This window comes from Mus musculus, chromosome 12 (genome assembly GCF_000001635.26).
Source record: "Mus musculus strain C57BL/6J chromosome 12, GRCm38.p6 C57BL/6J".
In the NCBI taxonomy this organism is placed as follows: domain Eukaryota; kingdom Metazoa; phylum Chordata; class Mammalia; order Rodentia; family Muridae; genus Mus; species Mus musculus.
Genome location: NC_000078.6, coordinates 99,229,995 through 99,246,228, shown reverse-complemented (window position 1 = coordinate 99,246,228; position 16,234 = coordinate 99,229,995). Strand labels below are relative to the sequence as shown.

The 16,234-nt window shown below is 47.4% G+C and overlaps 1 protein-coding gene and 1 pseudogene across 13 annotated transcripts in view; one reads left to right on the top strand and one right to left on the bottom strand.

The window, feature by feature from the left end:
• Foxn3 (forkhead box N3) overlaps positions 1-16,234 on the top strand; it is a 373,587-nt gene that overhangs the window by 317,439 nt on the left and 39,914 nt on the right. The gene's annotated exons all lie outside the window — the stretch shown is intronic.
• Positions 188-558, bottom strand: Gm19898 (annotated as a pseudogene).

Here is a 16,234-nt window from a genome sequence, read left to right as displayed (position 1 = left end):
AGAAGATTATTTAAGAAAGTGTTTTGGGACAAAGAAGCAAGAACCAACTCATCTCTTTTGTTCAGCAGAACAAGAACAACAAACCACTCAGGGTAAATCAGTCCCGGAAAACTTACACAGGCCTGTTCCTTCTCAGCAAGCAGTCAGTGGCTCTTCACAGGCGTGCTGTGGGACACTGTCTTTTTTTTAAGCATAATTCCTCAATGTTTTAATAAACCACAATATAAACTGATACATACAAAGTGTCTTTATGATCTGTTACGACTTAAATTAACATATCATATAATGTTTAACCACATGTTGACACCTAACCTCTGCTCTTCTTCAGAATTACCTTTGCTACAGCCAGTACGTGATCCTTTTTGATAACTCTAGATTTACTTTCACAAGCATTTGTCCTGGACTCTTCTGCCAATCGCTGAACAAAAAGTAGGCAATTCAAATGGATCAGGAGGTCGTAGCACCTCCCCAGACCTAGGTACCGCTTCTGCTTTAAGGTGCGCTTGAGGAAGGCGCCTTGCGCTTTACCCGCCTAGGGACTGTGGTGGAGGGCGCCATCCTCGCGGCCCGTCCCTTTTTTTTTTTTTTTTTTTTTGATTGTTTGTTTGGGTTTTTTATTTGATTGTTTGTTTTTGACACTGTCCTTATCAGCAATCTCTAGCCCTGGGACTTATGCTGGGCTGCTCGGTCTGTGACACAGGCTTGTGTCACTCACACGAGAAGTGCATGTTCTTTATAAATGGAAGCTATTATCTTGAGAAAAGGTCAGAGCTTTCCTGTACATTGAAAACAACACAGAAATCTAAGTTCAGCAGTTACCAGTTAAGCGAGGCAAAGATGATGACTGTCCCACCTCCAAAGTCAAGTCCGTCTAATCTGTTCACTGAATAAAGGGCCATCGGCTCTAATTTGTGCCTGGCACCATCTGGTGCTTGGGATTCTTTGGTAAGGACAACCGAGAAGTCTCTGCCCTTCTGGAACCTGTGTGGGAGACAAGTACCCGGGCCTGAGAAGATGGCACAGTTGGTAACGGGCCTGCTCTACAAGCAGGAGAGGTGAAGTCCAGATCTCCAGCATCCGTGTAAAAGCCAGACACAGAGCTATACATCTGTGACCCTAGCAGTGGGGAGGCAGAGGCGGCCAGATCCCAGGCCTAGCCACACAAACCACACCTTCACATACGTGTGAAATTAACAGCAGGGTAGCTGATGCTGAGGGTAGTGATGCCCACTCTGCCAGGTGTGTCTCTCCGCCCTTTGTGTCCTGTGTACCTGAGGGCGCTAGAGGGGATTATCAGCCACACTGAGGGCGAGCAGCCATCAATAGTGAGGAGGTAATACATCCAAAGTCGCAGAGCCGGCAAGGCTGGAGTTCTGGCTCGGCCAGCCTGGCCTTCCTGGCACTGGGTGTTTGGTAGGAGGTTGGAGAGATACCGTGGTTAGGAATGGAAATGGCAGAGGAAGGGGACCAGCCACCGGGAGGTTTGTGAGTATTCTGTGCCTGCATCCAGAGAAATGGAAGGAGCATAGTCACTCCTATTAGGGATTTCAGTCTGCCAGGATGCACAGGCATGCGATGATGGGCTGTACCGTGATCCTTGGTTTCATAGGACAGAGATGCCACAGGGGGGAAAAACATTTGTTTCTGTGATACTTTGGTTTGGTTTGACAGTTTTTTGTGGCCTCGTGGTCTCCCAATTCTGATGCTCTTATCTCTCATGCCATAGTGTGTCCCACAGCTTTCTAGAGCCTGGAGCATTTATCGCATTGTGACTGTGTGCACACAGCCTGAGCAGGTGTCTGTGTGCAGCTAGGACTGGTCACCCGTTGCATTGATGTGTGGGCTACAGCTCTGTTTGGTTCTCTTGGATTCTCCCATCTTCCTTTGCTCTCTTGGTGGCCTCAAGTGTGTGTCTCAGGACGTCCTTGCTTCCCATTGTCACACAGCTCTCACCCACACACATTTTCACCCTGCCCCATATATTGCTCAGAGAAAACATGTCTAGGAAGAAAACGCCACTGGAAAAGGAAACACCATTGGCTGTTAATTTCCCGATCTTTGGAGATGGGGGGGGGGGGATTGCTGGCTTTCGATCTTGCCCAAAAAGCAGTAGTATATTTATTCCCCCAGCCTATCTGATTCGTGTCACCAGGGCGTTACTTCGGTGCATAGTTAGACTAGCACAAATCCCAATTGTGTCAGGTTTTTCTCCATGTGTATGATCCCTCTGCCTTCCAGTTTCCTTCAGGCCCCAGGAGAGTAACTTGTACTAGTCTGCTGAGACAGAGAGCCTTTCCCAGGAGTAAAAGCCAAGGTGGATCCCAGAACAGTTTCACATTCTTCAGTGTTGGGGACTGAGGGGCACCAGCATGCATGCTGACCAAGGTCACCCTTGTCTTACTTGGAGTCTCATTCTGAACTTACAAAAAGAACCTGGAAACTGAGTTCCAGGTGTGCTGTGGTAGAGTTTAATAGACCATTCCCAAAGGTAGGTTTGCCTCCATCTCTACTTTCTTACTGTGTTGGGTTACTAAGGATAGCAAAGTGCCACAGACCAAGTAGGTTAACACTGGAGATTTATTTTTGCATGGTTCTGGGGACTTAGAAGGCTGGCATCAAGGCTACTGTCCAGGGAAGGATCTGCCCAAACCCTGTTTTAGCTTGTGGACTTGTGGCGGAGAACTGTCTTCACCCAGGGAGTTTTGCTGACTCAGCCTCTGACCTCATTGCCCCACTATAGGAGAATGCTGGATTGGAAGCATCTGTAATGTTGGTTGCACTGGATTGGTAGCATCTATAATGACCCTGTTCCCAAATATGCACATGTTTTGAGGTGCTGCTTGGGACATAGACATATGGTGGGGCCAGGGGAGGGAACCCTTGAACCCCTAACACTTCATGGAAAACAGTTCAGTTTTCCTGAGTCACACTTCTCCCTTGCTGCGGGTGCACTGATGGGCAGGAGCCACTGGGTTCCTCCTCTAGCAATTTACCATGTCCTCACCAAAATGGCATCCTTGCCTTTGTACTTCATTTTGGAAATCAAGTTTCTCTCATTCAGTATCAAAAATTGGTCAGTCGTCAGTCTTAAACTCACTTCTGGCATAGACTTCTTGCCCAGATGCCAGTTGTCTGCCGACCTCACAGAAAGCCAGGGTCGCCAGGGTCCCAGGCTGTGTCTTCCATGACCTTACCGTGTAATTCTAACACGTAAGAGAATGGGATTGCAGAAACATGGGTACCTATAGAACAGAGGGAGGCAGAAGAAAGACTCGAGACAAATTCTGAACTGGATGCATTTCTATTGACACTCCATCCTGCTCCTGCTCCCCCTAGCAGTTCTGGTCTTCCTGTGTCAATAGCCATCTACTTTCCCGGATAATAGCTACTGTTTGAATCTTCCCTACCAGTTTGGAAGAGGCAAGATCTGTATTTCTTGGTGGCTAGTACAGGATCTGGTATGTAAGTATATCTGTAAATTGCTACTGAAAACTGAATACCTTCAAATTTTAAAAAAGTGCTGTATGGGCAGAAAACCATTTGGGGAAGAAAACAACATTCTGATATTTACTCGTTAAAATTAATTTTTATTGAAGTTAAAAATCTAAAGCCTTGCCTTTTTTTTCCCCCTAAGGCTCTTAAGAGCTGTTCACGGATCCCATTATTTTATTTATAAGCCTAACAGTCTCTAACAATCACTTTTAAAGAGGCCTTTTTACAAATGTTTGGTCTAATTTGCAAACTTAGCTAATTAAACTCCTTTAAACATTTTAAGCGGCATTTGTAAAGGAAATCGAACTTATTAAATTTATAAGTACTCAATTGCCTGACTCAACAAACAAGTCTCCCAGAGCACTCAAGCAATTCTTATAAATCTAATTAAGCTCATAAGTATATGCCACACCTTAGGGTCTGCTCAGCTTTCTTAGGCTGTAAGTGACCTCCATGAAATTATGACTTAAAGTTCAAGATGAAGTATATTCTGTAGCCCACAGACTCAGCTAATATTTCAAGACTATTCTGTTCTGCAGCCGGCACTAACTAAAGACTTGGTCTTCTTAAACAGGTTTCTGCTGTTTCTACATTGCAACCCACCCCATCCCCACTAAAATAAGTCTCCCTCCCATGGGGACGTCCTTCCCCTCTGCTCTCCATGGCTTTCTATGTGTAAAGGGTCACTGGGAACCTTCTCCCCAGCATCTGGCCCACCCTTGATGTAAGCCCCAAACAGCCAGGAGACATGCATGCATGCCAAGTGTTTATAAGCTGAGAGCAACTCTGAGCATTCAGAGAGGACCAGGCAGGTAATTCAGGCCTTGTGATTGCTACATTCCCCATCCACTAAGCAGTGTAAGAAGATGGACAAAGATCGGGGATTCGGCTCAGTTGGGAGAGTGCTTGTCTCCTGTATACTAAGACCCTGCAGGGTTCAGTTCTTAGTGCCACATAAACTGAGGATCATGGCGCACACCTGTGATCCAGAGGAGGAGGCAGGAGAAGCAGATGTTGGAGATTATCCTTTTAACCTTTGCTGCATTGTGAGTTTGGAACCAGCCTGGGCTACATCGGTTCATGTACACCAGCCCTTTGCCTTCATAGGCGCCTACAGTGAGTAGAGCAGATGCAAAAAGCAGTAGGAGTCTGGTACAGGGACTGAAGTGAAGGGTCTGTACCCTGCACACCTACGGTGCTTGCCACTGTATCCAGACATTTAGCATCACCTTCCATGGCTTTCCCAGGTCCTCTCTCTGTTTGCCCCTGCATTCCCTCACCAGGCACGAGACCCCATAGAACAAGAAGGTGAATTCTCAGTAGGAGCCTTGATCAGAGCCATTGCGATCACTCAAAATACTGTAAATAGTAGAATTATAAACAAAAAAGGATTTCTGATTCAAAATAAAAATAACAATAAAAAATAATAAAAATTCCAGCACTCTGGAGGCAAAAGCAGGTGGATTAGTGAGCTTGAGGCCAGCCTGGTCTACAGAGTGAGTTCCAGGACAGCCAGGACTACACAGAGAAACCCTGTCTCAAATATAGCAAAGCAAAAGCAAAACAACCAACAGCAAAGAAGCAAAGATAAAGCCCTAGGGTTTTTGTCTTTCAGAAACACTATAGCCAGCACAGTTTACATACTTTCTGCAGAACTTTTACCATCAAATAACAGGTTATAAAAAGAAACAGTTCTTTTTCTTCTTTTTCTTAAAATAAATAAATAAATAAATAAATGAGAAGCAGAGAAAGGAAAGGAAAACATAGAATATTAGTGTCTGACACTAAAGGGGACATCGGCTGCAGTCACCTGTGTCTTCTCAGTGTGGGGAGGATGCTTGCTCCCTTGGGAAGGACACTTCCTCCTGTGGGGAGACTGTCACCACCACCACCCCTCCTTTCTGGACCAGCCACCTTCTGGATCAGCGGCTGTCAGCCTAAACTTGGTCAAGTGTCTCTTCTCCTAATTACTGGAACGAACCCCCTTCTGTGGTCATTTTCTATGTGAGGCTCAACTAGAGGAGGGTTTTAGGTGGCCCACATACTTAGATTTAAGGAAACACTACTGGAGTCTGCACCTATTCACAGGAGTCTGTATCCATACCCTCTGGCTGCCACTTGACTGGAGTCCAAAGACCTTGAAATTCCATGAATATCCTGTCTGATTCTTTTATATTCCCTGTCTCTGGGACCAGACAGGGTTGGCAGATGTTCAAGTGAGCTGAAAACACCTAGTTCTAGTTGACTCTGCCCAGAGCTACCGAGGGCCCAAATAGGCAGGCTCAGGGCAGCTCCCAAGTGGCCTCCTCAGTACAGAGCATCAAGTAGCCAGCACCTGGGTATGGGTTTCCATAGTGATGGTTAAGTCCACAGTTTCAATGTTTCAAGTGAAGCAGGTAGACATCTCGAGGCAGTGTTTATGTATTCTCTTAAAGGGAATACTTTCTGCTCTCCGGGTGTCACAGAACGCTCTTGCTGAACAAGGCAAACATTTGCAGAAGTCTGACAAAGGCCTTTGATCCAACGAGGAAGTTGGTAAAAGCAAGCTCTTTGTAACTGCCTTAAAGAAAAACCAGAATAATACAGTTTGGTTATCTATTATTTGTTGTAAAATGTTAAGGGATTTGCGAGGCTCTCTGGCTTTCGCTACCTATATCACAAATCTGACTATAACCAAAGGTTATATATAATGCGGTGTGGTGAATAATGCATGCGGACTGATAACAGGCTTTAAAAGGGAGAGAGAGAGAAGGTGGCTTTTAAGTACAGTGTGGCATTTCCCTTTCTGCCATGGTGATACATGATATAGTGCTCCGTGGCGTGCAAAATGTTATTGGTTGTCATAGCAATAGAACACCATCGGCAAGGAAGGAAGAAATGCTCTCTAAGCCGCTCGGCTGACATGGAACTCTCGTTATAACAGAATGATCATTGTTGCTACTGTATTTACCGTCAGGTAATAAAAATCCATGCTACACCTTTTTTATTCCCCCTCCCCTCTTCTCTATGTCAGCCGCCCTGGCACCTGCATTATACACCCGGTTGTATTGGTTGTCTTGGTTGCGGGTTTTGGACTGATAGCTTTTGCTGCTTGCCATTGTAAAAATAGGCCGTGCGTTTAATGGATCCTCAAACTCTTGTCAAGCTGCTGGCCCCAGCCCATAGCTCGAGAGCTTGAGCAGGTCCTCTGTGGAGCCCTGTAATTAGTTCTCCATGGTTCTCTTCCCTGTTGTGGCTACCCTACCTGATGGCCATCTTTGACGCCTGTGTTCTGTGAGCTTAGACCTGAGTGAAGAGTCTTCCTGCAGAATCACCTAACCTGGGCTCATCTTCCCTCCAGGGCTCTTGAGTGACTATCGGGGAGTTTGCCCAGGGCTGGATCTCCGGGGTATCTGTCCTGTTGTTCAAATTATGTGCTTGGAAATCCATCAAATGCAGCCATCGTTGTCAGGTTGCTGGGCAGGTCAGCTGCAAAGGCAGGTGTCCCAGCCTGCCTTCTTTGTCAGTAGTGGGTGCATCCTTTCTCAACCTGTGAATAAAACTCCTTGACCCATCAGTAGAGTAGGCTGTGAGGGAAAGCTGTGTGTCTGTCTGTATATGTCTGTCTGTCTGCCTTGTCTCTGTGTGTGTGTCTGTGTGTATGCCTGTGCACACATGCACACTTGGTGACAGTGCTGTGGCTATGTCCTTGTGATCTGACAAGATATTGCTTATTGTGAGTGCCAGGAACCCTCTTGCCTCACTCAGTCCTCACAGACACACGTTTCATAGATAGGAGGGCTGAGGCATAGAAAAGTTGACTAGCTAAGGTAACATCGTTGGTAAGTGCCCGAGCTGGGATTTGAGCCCATCTCACTTGACTCCAGAGCACAAATTCCCTACTACTACTTTGTGTAATCTAAACTGGAATCAAGGAAGGCCCCAAAGGAATCCAAAAACCCTGGTAGTGCTGGGAGACACACTGCTTGCTGGCAGTGCAAAAGGGAGAAAAAACCCAGAGGAGAAGGGCCTTAGAAACTACGCATGGCTTCCAAAAAGCAAGACAGAGCAGACTAGAGCAAAGCCATGCTCTGCTTGGCTGCTTGATGCTGTTGGAAGCCAGCTGTAAAGCTGTAGGCAGGCTGTGGATAGCAGGGACCCCCATCTCACACTGCACCCCAGCTGTCTCAGGGTTGTCACAGGTCACCATGTCACATGGATCAAATAGAATATCCAGCAAACGTCAGCTCATTGGAGCTGCACCCTTCTCAGGGTTGGCAAGTTGGTGAACGGCCTAATGGGCCCAGCATCCCCACCAGTGAAGGAGTTGCTATTACCCCCATTTCCTAGACATGGAAACTGAGTCACTGAGAAGTCATCTGGTACTAAGCTATACCTGGCGAGAGTAGCCAGCACCCCCTTCGGGAGATACCTTGAGAGCTCTCTGAATATGGCACATCTGTGTTCCTGCATGTGGTGACAAGTGAAGTGTTATCCCGTGGTGGGGATAACATGTGTGTGAACTTGTGCATACAACTGAGCTAGGAGTTCTGAGCATCCGATGATGCCTGCCAAGTATCCAAGAAGGATAGGAATTTCTTAGGGGAAGACAGGACTTTATAGAGAGAGCTAGTAATGCCTCCGAGTGTTAGCTGAGAAGCAGTGTAAGACTAAATGAGCTTGCCTTATAGAAGTCTTGAGAACGTAGTGTGCTGAGCTGGGCATGGGGTCTGAGTGTGGATGCAAAGGCCTCAAGGGTGTAAAGTCCAGAGTGAGAGTAGAGGCCAGTGGATGAATATCAGTCCAGCCTCCATCTTACAGACCAGGAAAATGAGGTCCAGGGCATCTCTCTAGTGCCCGCTCCGTGGAAGAGCCACCCCATATGTATAAAAATCAGACACACACAAGGGCACTCACCCATAGCATTCTTTGTTAGAAAAAGTTAGAAAACAACCTAGTCCAGGACCAGGGGAACACTGGAGTGCGCCGACGTTTTCCTCTGGTGCAGAAATGAGAAGGAATGAGCCACATACCTCCGTCCCCAGATGAGCGCATGCCAAGACTCAGGGTTCAGTGAGGGGGAACAAAGCAAGTTACAGAAGAGAAGTATGTGTCCATTTATGGAGAGTGCTCACACTCAGTTGGTACTGGAGTCTTTATGTGTTTATGTGCAAGTGTGCATGAGGGGGATACACAGCACATACGTACACAGCCGTGTGGGAGGAGGCAGAGATCGGGTCTTCCAGACAGGGTCTCTCATTAGGACAGGGTCTCTCATTAGGACCATCTATTGCCCTGGATGGACTGAGCTGTGAGCCACTGGGATCCTGCTCTCTTTGCCTCCTCAGTACCAAGTAAGTGCATGCCCCATGCCCAGCTTTTTATATGGGGAAGGCATGGGTATCGAACTCACGTCCTCATGTGAGGATGCAAGGCCAGATTTTACTCAACTGAACCACCTCCCTTGACACTTCCTTGACAGTCAAGGTACCTGTGTGTGTGTGTGTGTGTTTGTGTCACCTTCGAGGTGACAACATAGGATTTAGATAACCTGTATTGTAAAGGCTTAGTTTTCAAAATAAGTGACTGCCACATTCATGGGTTTAAAAGTACGTGTAACAAAAAAGGTACATGTATTGGTGGGTGTAGTTGTATACACTGAGTTGGTTGAAGAGGCCCAAGGAGTCAGAGCTGCTCTCCAAATTCGCAGGGCCAGCCAGGTATCCAGGTACTGCACAGGCCGGTGCCAGTGTAGACGCAGAGCCCTGTGCTTGCCACATGTGTTGCCAGGGAATCCAGGAACATAACAGCGTCAGTGAACAAAGCAGGGTTTTGCTAAATGAGTGGGTTTGGTGTCAGGAGGAAAAAAAAAGAAAAAAAGAGTCCAATTTCTGATGGCATCAGTATTCCACGGCAGAATCCCAGACAGGAGAAGGGTACAAATGGCGCTGTTCATTAGCAAACAGAATACAGATGTCAGGCTCATTTTGCCTAAGTGTAGCAGCATCCTGGGGATGGCAGCATCCTGGGGATGGCAGTATCGAGAGCCAGGCGGAGGATACTGCGGGCTCAACATAGAGGAGAATCCTCAGAGGGGAGGCCTGTGGCCACTTCCAAGGTTTCGGGACTGGACTTGGTTACCTTCCTCTTGGCCAATGGTGCTTCACTGGTGAGGCTGAAAAGCTAATGGCTCCTAAGGAACACTAAAACTAAAATCTCCTAAATATATTTTTATTTTGTCAAAAAAAAAAAACCACCTTAATTTTCAACCACAGTATTGTTAAGTAATGTATGTTTGGTCCCCTTTGAAGGAGAAACTGAAGCCCAGAGAGAGAAAGCGGCTCACCCAATGTCACACAGCAAACGAATGGTGTAGTTTAGAAAGAGCCCGGCAACAGAGTGCTGACCCTGTTGGTCTGTTGGTGCTGTTCTGACTAGCAAGTCTGGTGGAAAGCAGAGAGCACAGAAGACACGCTGGGCTATGATCCCTGGCCTTTTCTTACTACAACTGATCCTTTTCCACGCAGCGTTCTGGGCGGCAGCATCCCTTGTGAACTCAGGATCGGCGTGTAAGATAAATAAAGACATCCTTTGGAGAAAATTGGCACAGCATAGGTCCCGGCTGGGAAGGGGAGATACAAAAACTACTAACGTGGGCACAGCTATTCCCCAGAAGCCTCTGGCTTGGGTGTGGGTCAGCGAAGGTCAAAAATCTTCAAGGAAGCTGTGCGCCATGACGGGAACACCCTGCTGTTGGGATGGTCGGAGACAGACTTGCATTTCCGAGTATGCCCACCTTATACCTTACATAGGGAGAAGAGAGGGGCTGTCAAAATCAATGCGAGTAGGAAGAGAAAGCACCCGTGAGAGCAGCCAGGACTGGCTGGCGAGTGTGGAGCCAGCCACGCAGCGCTGAAGGCTAAAGAAGCTAGGGGAGTGGGGGAGAGAGGGAGGGGGGTCGTCTTTATATTTTATCAGCAGAGACGTTTGGAAGGTGAGCTGAGCCTTCTATGGCCCAAGTGATATTTTCCCACGGCTCCTCCCCATCCACGAGCGCCTCCTTCCAGCCCTCCCAGTACATCTGTCCACAATAAAGGAGGATCAGCTAGTGTTTGTGTGGAAACAGCGTGACCAGAGCAAGCTCAGGGGTGAGCCAGGCTGGCTGGGGTGAACCAAGCTGCCCGCCTAGCTGCCCATCTCTGGAACAGACATGAAGGCCTCCAGAGTTAGGAGTCGTCAAGCCACTGCTGCAGTTATTTTCTGTGCTGAGAAGTTGCTGCGTGCCTGTAAGGTAACGGGACGGAGTCTTCGGTATCAGGAGCCGGTTCCTCCTCAGCCCACATAGGCCCAGCAGTTAACACAGTAAGGCAACAAAGCCATCTCATTCTTCAGATGTCAGCCATGCATCACCACCAGTCACAGGACAGACAGACAGACAGACAGACAGACAGACATGTGCGCGCACGCACAAGTCACAGGAGAGACAGACAGACAGACACACCAGTCACAGGGCAGACACACACGCATGCACAAATGCATGCACAGGTCATTACCCATCCATCTGTCTGTCTGTTTGTCTCTGTCTCCTTTTTCTTCACCCCCTTTTACCTTCTCATGAGTGCAAAGAAAAACCAAAATTCCATCTGAAGTCCAGAGTACCTGGATACCCTTGTGCCCTGTCCTGCTTTCCCCTGAATCCTAAACCTAGCTAAAGCTTCCTCCTTTCTTCCAGTGGGTAACACTCAGTCCTAGTCGTATATGTTCTGCCTCAAGGGCATAAAATTAATATAGAAATGACATTTTATGTAGTGGAAGCCTTTGATACAACAGTGCAAATGGCTCTGCTTTGGGAAGTCAGCAATCAGACATGAAATGGTACCATTGGGCTGCTCACTGGGACAGCACTCTGGCTTTCTGCCCTGCCTCCCACCCCCAAAATCTAACTCTGAAAAGCGACGCAAAAAGGTATTTGGAAGAGGACAAGGAACTGTGGTTATTTTATGAAGACTAGCTCTCAGATTCACACAGCAGCATTTTTTCCACCTTTTTAAAAGTCTTAACTCAGACAAGAAAAATTGGATGCCTTCCCCCAATAGAGTCTCTGAACTGTACTTAATGAAAGCTTGGGTAACTCGTTTGGATTTTGAAAGACAGAAGACCCTGCCCGTTGCTGACTAGGGTTTAATTGCGTAATGAGGCAGCCAATCCGATTTTTATCTGATTTAGACGCCTTGCAAAATAAGCTCCCACAGGTCTGCCCACTTTTTGCCAACATGTCCTGGCAACTTCTGTTGACTCTGTTTACTACAAAAGTGATTGGTTTCATAAAGGCCCGCTGACTCATTTTTTTGTTTATTTGTTTCTAGTCTAAGGTAGCCTAGGCTGACTTGGAACCCCCCCCCCCCCTACATAGCCAGGGATGACCTTGAACTCCTGATCCCCCTGCTTCTGGCTTGTATTGTGCTAGGGATGGAACGCAGGACTTTGTACATGCTAGGCAAGCAAGTCCATGAAGATGTTTTCATTCCAGTCTATCGTGAACAGTGGCCACATTTGCCCTTTCTTATCCTTTCCAGTTCCCCGCCTCCCTGTCCTGCCAGTCCCTTTCTGTCCCCAAGTCCCTCCTTATCTATTTATAGAGTGAGTGTGGATGCATGTGTATATAAAACCTATGTTCTGCATGTGAAGGAAGACATACAGTATTTGTCCAGGCTATTTCTCTTAATTCTCCTCTCTTCAAGGGACTTGGCTTCTTTACCCAGGAATTCATTCAGAACTCTGGCCCTGTGGTACACATCAGAGAATGGAGCCGTATGGCTCCTGAGGAGCTGGCTGTAGCCTGTATTTCTTCTTTTAAGAAAATACCCTATGTTGCTAGAAGGTGTTCATTCACCTGATTTAGTTCCCACCAGGCTGAGAAGGGGGCAAAGTACAGAAAATATGGTTGCCTCCTGTCAGATCCACCCACCTCCCCAGGCAAGTACAGTGCAAGGGAGACCTGGGTGGGTGGGTCAGGGTGAAGGGCCTGCCAGAGAACCCCTTAACAATCCCCACCTTCACAGCCGTAACTGAGAGAAGACTCTCACTAAAGCTGCTGTCTGCATTCTCCTTCTGCCCCAAAGCTCACAAACTAGGCAGGTTCCCAGCTTGGAGCTGGCTGGTGGAAGCCCGGGCTCTTGTTTGCTGTGGAGTTGTCTGGGCAGCAGAGCAGAGAGACATGAAGAGATTAGTCAAAGCAGAAGGCCCAGAAAGGGCAGTCCTCCCAGCCTGGCCAGGAGGGATCCTGTATTGGGTAGAGGAGGCAGGGGCCTGTCTCCAGCAAACTTATAGGTACCAAACCTTGTCCTTTCTAAGATAGGCTAGAGGCTGTAACCTAGAAGATAGTGCATCTACTTTGGAGATTCACACAACCAACCCCTGGCTGCAGATAAGGAAATTTTCTCATTTAGCAGATAAGGCAATAGAGGCCATTTAGGCTGGGTAACCTGCCGGGACCTGTTGTTGGATAATCAGGAAGATATCATCGCAGAGAATATACGCTGATGTATTTCTTCATCTTTAACAGTTTCCTAACTTCTTGAGATGTGTTCTCCATAGTTTTGTTTGCATGCTGCCCCTAAGGGACTTAGGTTTTTTTTTGGTTTCGTTTCGTTTTGTTTTAAATCTTCAGGGATCCCTGGAAAAAGCTCAACACATGGTAACAACATGTACAATATGGTAATAACAGTACCATGTGTGTGTGTGTATGCGTGTATGCGTGTGCTGCATACACTTGCTGGCATAGGTGCGAGCGCGTGTGCCTGTAGCTGCTCATGTGTGCACATACATGTGGAACCCAGAGGCCCATGCCAGCTTCCCCTGGTGTCTTTCCACCTTTTTTGTTTGCTTGTTTTGACAGTTTCTCACTGAACTGTTTTGGCTGGACCGGCCTTAGGGCTCTACCTGCCTCTCACCACAGATAGGGTCATACATGCCCCCACGCCCAGCCTTCTGCCTGGGCTCTAGATTCCTAACCTCAGGTCCTGCTTCTTTGGCAAGCACTCTGCTGACTGAGCGTTCTCTCCAGTCCAGAACCATCTCTGTTTCTCAATAACAAACGTGTTAGGGTTGTGTTGGGTAGTTACAAACTCTTAGTCAAAAACCACACTGCACGTTAGTGCATGTGAAAGTTTCACAAGCACCCGAGACCTTGGGACCCTGTTTTCTGTCACCAAGGAGGAGGATATGCCGTTCTCTTGTACTGACGCTCCAGAGGGAGGCCTCTGCCCAACGGGTCTCAATCCAGCTCCTTTCTGTATCCGCGCCTCTCATAGAGTCCCATAAAACTTCCAGATCCTTCCCAGAAATACACACCTCAAGCAGCTCCCAGTAAGCCCTTTATGGACTGAACTCCTGACCCAGGTCCCTCCTTCCCTATCCTCTTGGCCTCCACATTCAGGTTTGCCCCTTCTTCACACAGGAGCTGCCTCTGTTTGGCTCTTCATAGATGCTAATGAGAAATAGAGGGGGGGGGAGGGTCCAGCTCCTGAGGGGAGGGGGGAGGACAGGCTCTACAGCTGCCTGCTGTGAAGGACTGAGTGAGCTCTCTTCTGCCACCTTAGTGAGTGTGTCCCAGATGACCTGGTGGAAGTAAGCATTGAGCGTCCTCAGAAGTTTAATCTCTGAGATTGCTCCCAGTTTGGGCTCTAATACAATGTTTGATGTACAGTGGTGTCCGTTGGTTTTATGAGACACTATATAATAGAAAGTATTGCTATTTTTAAAACGAATCAAATAAATTAACATCTTAAAAAGAATTTCTTTACCTGTGTGTACAAGGCCCAAGTGGAGGTCAGAAGAAACTTGGAGTTACTTCTCCCCCAGTAGGTGAGTCCTAGAGATCCAACTCCAGTCAGTCACCAGGATCAAGGCAAACCAGCCAAGCCAGCCAAGCCATCTTCCCCACCCCAAGTGTGAGTGTGTGTGTGTGTGTGTGAGTGAGAAATGGAATCAGTAATGAAATCCACATTGGATTCATTAGCTATCCTTTTTGTTTGTTTTTGCAAAGTGCTTAGAGAAAATAGGCAGCTAGACATTGTGGAGAAATGCAAAAAAAAAAAAAAAAAAAAAAAAAAGCTATTGTGTTCTGCAGCCCCAAATGGACAGTTTCTTTGGAGAATAAAATTAAAAATCACCCCCTCCCGTCCCCTTTTTACTTCTAAATCTTGCTGAGTAGGACTAACCCGGGCTGCCCCTGAACTTGAGCCAATTCTCCAAGTTCCTCGGATTCGGTTGTCTGTGTGTGACGGGTTCTTGTGTAGCCCACGCTGGCACACAGCTCCCTATTTAGCCAAGGATGCCCTGAGCCCCTAAACCAGAGTGCTGGGGTGTCACAAGAGTACTGCCACACTCAGCTTATGTTTATGGTGTGTGTGTGTGTGTGTGTGTGTGTGTTTAATTTTTATTTATATTTGTGGGGTTTTTGTTTTTTGTTTTGTTTGAGACAGGGTTTCTCTGTGTAGTTATGGCTGTCCTAGAAATCTCTAGATAGACCAGGCTGGCCTCTAGCTCAGAGATCTACCTGCCTCCTGACCCCTGCCCTCTGCCCTCTGCCCCCTGCCCCCTTGCCTCCTGCCTCCTGCCTTTTGAGTGCAGGGACTAAAGGCATATCCTGTTTTACTTTTAAAACATAATCCATTTTGACCGCTAAGTACAGCTCTTGCTGTTGCTGTTATCACCTATTTACTGTGCACATGAGTCCATGTGTGCATGGCATGGTGCAGTTGTCAGAGGACAATGCTGCAGTTGAGGCTGGGTTTCTCCTGTTTATGCCACATAAGCCAGGAAGGCTGACCCAGGCTAGTTATCCTGCCTCTACCTCCCATATCTCCATGGGAGCGCACAGTTTACAGAAGTGCCCTGCAGCAGATGGCCGTCTGCGTGCACTCCCGGGATGCAAACCCGGGTGATCAGGGCTTGGACAGCAAGTGCTTTCTTTACCTGTCGAGCCATCTCCCTGGCCCAGTGTCCTGTTTCTAACCTTTTCTTTCATCAAGTACCACTCAGTAAACAAATGGGATACGAAGTTCAGTTCCGAACTCTTTTTAATTGAAATGAGGAAGGGTGGTGTTTAATCTGTGACTTGTCTATCACGGTGACACTTGGGATCGATATGGCCGATGCTCCTTTACAGAGCAGTGAGCAAAGCCCCGGGGACAAAGCCTTCCTTTTAATAGGCTGTGAGGTTGGTTGTGAGAGTGGCGGTCAGCTGGGTGGTGTGTGGAGCCAGAGTCCCGAGACCCTAGCAAGCCAGCACGTGGTCATAGAATCCTTGCTGTGTGTGGCGTTAGATTTCTTGGCCAGTAAATAACATGAAATTTTTTCAATAATTACTGTAACTTTGAGAATGTGCCCCTCTATAGGTTCTTCCTTACCCGTCTGGATCATTGTACCCCGACACTTGATATATGCAGTTTGTATTGGTGGCCACATAGAGAGTGAGCTTTGAGATGCAAATGTTCCGGTCTCAATTAAATGCCTTTGGTGTGCATTCACACCCAGTCCCTTTGCTTTCTCTTACTGAACCAATAGAACACAGTACTGGGGTAGTGTATCTCTCCAGCGACACGCCTACAGAAGCAGTGAGGTAATTATTCCTCTTCTTAAACTCTTAGCTTGGGACACCTCTGAGGAATGGCTTTATTTCTCCTTACTGAATAAAGCTTTTACAAATACAGAAACCCACCTTTCACTCTCAGGCAGCTCCAGTCACAGAGAAGTGTAT